Genomic DNA, 4,162 nt, shown 5'->3' on the forward strand with positions numbered 1-4,162 from the left:
AAAATATACTCATTAAATGTAGCTGAAAATCATATCGCTAGCATGGATATTTCCTGCATAAATTATTTTATCCAAAGCAAAGTAAAGCCCTATCTATAAGCAATTTATAAGGTGAAAAATTGTGTTGGTGCTCATTAACAAGTTAGGTACCAATTTTAATTCAAAATCTGGCTTAAGTTCCCACTGATACAATTAAGGTTTTGACTTTTTATCAGTATCTTACTTTGAGATGAAAAAAAATAATTTGCTTTTTTGTAGCCTGAACTGGTACTTTATGGGAAAATGTAATGTTCATTATAAAACTCCTACTTTTTTGGTTAAATAGATGCTATGTACAAAAATAGAAGCTGATAAGCAACAGTTATGTGGTTTTTTTTTTTTTTTTTTTTTTTTTTTTTTTTTTTTCATTTGCAATCTCCTGAGCATTGAAGAAATTTTTGGAAAAATTTATTCAAGATATAAGTCAATTCTGTTCAGAATATATCTGATTGCCTTCTCAACCTAGTCCAGGTAATGAAGTTTGCTAAACCTCAACCCAAATGTTTGGTAATTGATGTAAATATAGCCAAAATATATTTGTAAGCTAATAAAATATAAAGTACATCTTGTAACTTGATTTTTCCTATACAAAATTGTGAAAAATGAAATAGTAGGCATTTACTGAGTACCTGTGACCAATTCCTAATAGGGATTTTAGGGCCAAGAGGTCTTATTTTAGAATTTAAGGATCCTAGGGGTTTTTTGCTGTTGTTGTTTTGTTTATCTTTGTTTTTTTTTCTGATTAAATTTAGCTGCTATATGAATTTGAATGGTGAAAATTCCATTTCTATTTTCACTATCCTCTAACGGAAAATTAGCAATTCCTTCAATTTTGAAAATAGACAACAGACTACTGGCCATCTCTATGATTTTTCAGCAATAGAAAACACAGATTGATGTTACATAAGTTGTAATTGTATTAATATATAATTTAGGTCTATGTTTAAATTCTTATATCACTTTAGATATAATGCTAGACCTTGTTATCCAATGTAAGAAAATAAAACAAATATATTACTATACTGTAAAATATCAAAGACATTTTGATAACTGTCTTTCAACATAACTGGTTTTAAATTTGTAAAGAGGTATATTAAAAGTTCTTAAATCAAATGATCTTTCTAAGAATAAATAAGTTAATATGTGTAAAATACTTAGAATAGTGTGTGGTATTGTTACTTGGTTTGAGAGATTTCTCATACAGAATGAAGAGCACACATCCATGAAACTTAGCCACATAAGAAAGGATGTGATACGTATGATTGCATCATTAATAAGATATGATAGATAAATAATAAGATATAATAGATGAGTTTTAGAAGTGATAATTATTTCAGGAATCCAGAGAAAGGGAGAAATTAGAGCTGTGTTGTTATTTTTCCAGGATGGCTTCATGGAAGAAAAAGATTGGCTTTAGCTCGATTTGACAGAGGAGCTCATGTAGCATCTCATTCTTCTAAAGATAGATTTATCACAGTGTACACATGCATTGATGAGTGTAAGTGGTGAATCTGGTATGGATTTTAGGATCACTTTGGAGGGCCTAGAGTCCTAAAGATTGTTCAAAAGGATGCATTAGTTCGACTTATAGTCATGACATTTAACTATGTGAATACTGATGTTGCTATCATGGAAAATTTATATTATTCCACAGGCAAACAAGAAATTCAGCATGGCAGAGAAAGGAAAGCATGAATTCATGAATCAGCTGAGTGAGTGTGGCTTCAAATCCTGCCTCTGAAGCTTTGGGAAAATTGCTTAAAGTCTCTAAGTTTTCCCATATGAAATTCTATGTGTTTATTTATTTAACAAGTATGTATTACTTTTCTTATTTCTGCCAGATCCTATGCCATATTCTGAAGATGAGGCTAATAAGATACATGATCCTGAGGAAATTTAAAGCCTCTAAATGGGAGAAAATTATAGCAACCATAAAGATTAGAAATACTATAATTGCATGTTGTAATATTATAAAATGTAAAGGTGGTAACATATAAAAGTATGTGGATCCTGCCTGACCTATAGCAGATCCCCAATAAATGGTAGCTGGTTTTACTGGTACAAATTCTTGAAAGTATTTTTGAAGCATCTTAGATGATTCTTATGTAAGCATATTTGGCAACCACTGACCTACAGCAGTGGCTCTCAAACTTGACTGTGTTGTAATCACTTGGTCATGGTTCTTACTCCCACAAATTATGATGTCCTTGAACACAGGTATAGCCTGAGTGTTGTAATTTTTTAAATCTCAGGTGATTTAAATGTGTAACCTAGGTTGAGAACATCTGAGAATTGTAGCAAGGATTGCTTATGTTGCTTCTTTCCAGTCCAAAACAGCTATTTTAATAGTTTTTAAGGACACTAGATATTCTTGTTCACTTAGAGCTAATCTGTTTTTTTTTGTTTGTTTGTTTTGTTTTTGTTTTTGTTTTTGTGGTGCTGAGGATTGAACCCAGGGCCAGAGCCAGATTCCAGGTATTCATATCATAGGAATGAGAAGCATCCCAGGATAATCCAAATAGAAACATCCCAAATGAATGGAAAGAACAAAAATTCTCCTTCCTTAATGTAGATATCTGAAGGAAATTGCACTGCTCTGGGAACATATCAACATACAGAATCAATGGATGGGTACACATGCATTGATGCTATTTGCAGGTTTACACATATAGTTAACACATACTGCTAGAGAGTGGCATACCATAAGAATGGAGGAACAGTGGGAACAGTATGTCCCAGTGTGGAGGAGTGTTTTACTATTGAAATCACTTAGAATTGCCAATGTATAGTGAATGTGTTTAAAAGTTCCAACTTTCAGAAATTTAATCCATTTTCTTTAAATTGACCGAACAAATGTACTGTCTCAGTGGCTGTTCCTGAAGTAGGCCACTTCCACTTCCCTGTGCCTGGTATTCATCTACTGTTAGAAGTTGACTTTAAGTCAGACAAGGTGGCTCATACCTGTAATCCCAGTGACTCAAGAGTCTAAGGCAGGAGGATAATTAGTTCAAAGCCAGCCTCAGCAAAAGCCAGGCCCTAAGCAACTCAGAGAGACCCTGTCTCTAAATAAATACAAAATAGGGATGGGGATATGGCTCAGTGGTAGAGCAACCCTGGGTTCAATCTCCAATTGAAAAAATATAAGAAAGGAAGTTGACTTTAAATAAATCTTCACTTAAGATATTAAAAGTTCTATAACATAATGATTTGATCATTCATCTTTCAAAACATCTAAAATAAACTTCTGGTAATACTGAACATTTTTAAAATACCAAGATTTATTATCCAAAATTGAAAAACTATGGAAGAAAATCAATTGGACCTCTTAAAATGGCACAGATTTGATCATAGAAATAGATAGTTACAAACATTGGCATGCTTATTTTGAAATTCACTCAATAAAACCTATTAAAATCAAGGGCCTGGAAAGCTTAGTTACATCAATTTAACCCCATATTATCATCTCTATCATTAAAGTAATATTAAATTAATAGCAGCCTATGTGTTTTATTGTTTGTATTTTAATGTGCAAAATATTAAAGGTGGGCTAAATGATATCCCTAACCAGATATCAAATAAAAAGAGCCATTAATTGGCTTCCTCTAGGCTCTCCATCCCTTCTCTGCTGTATTCTAGCTGTTTGGAGACATGAACATTCTTTTCCTCTCTCTCCAGAGGTTTTCACTAGTTTTGTGCTATGCCCACTAGTCTCTGATCCAAAATTACTTTTGCCCCTATGATTATATCGTCTCTTGCTTCTCGAAAAGAAATGACGTAGTATAAGCCTATTATTCCTTTTATCTGGAGAAAATTGAAAAGAAAACCTCAGGGCCTTCTAGAGAACTAGAGGGCCGAAAATGCTTTTCATCAATATCACACATCCATCCAGAATATGAGGAGTACAGTAGCAGTATACTATGGGTAGTAATAGAAATGTAGAAAATATAATTGCTAATTGATGATCAGTGACCATTGGGAAATAAGATGAGATTTTATTACATTCTGCATTCCATTCCTTGCATTCCTATTAAAAGAATTTAAAATTCAGTCTGGTGTATTAATATTGACATATATCAATTATTATATGATAGATCAGCATTATAATAATTATTTATGATCAGAA

This window comes from Marmota monax, unplaced genomic scaffold, assembly GCF_021218885.2.
Source record: "Marmota monax isolate L192 unplaced genomic scaffold, Marmota_monax_Labrador192_F-V1.1 WCK01_AAM20220418_F8-fsc00050, whole genome shotgun sequence".
NCBI classification, from domain to species: Eukaryota; Metazoa; Chordata; class Mammalia; order Rodentia; family Sciuridae; genus Marmota; species Marmota monax.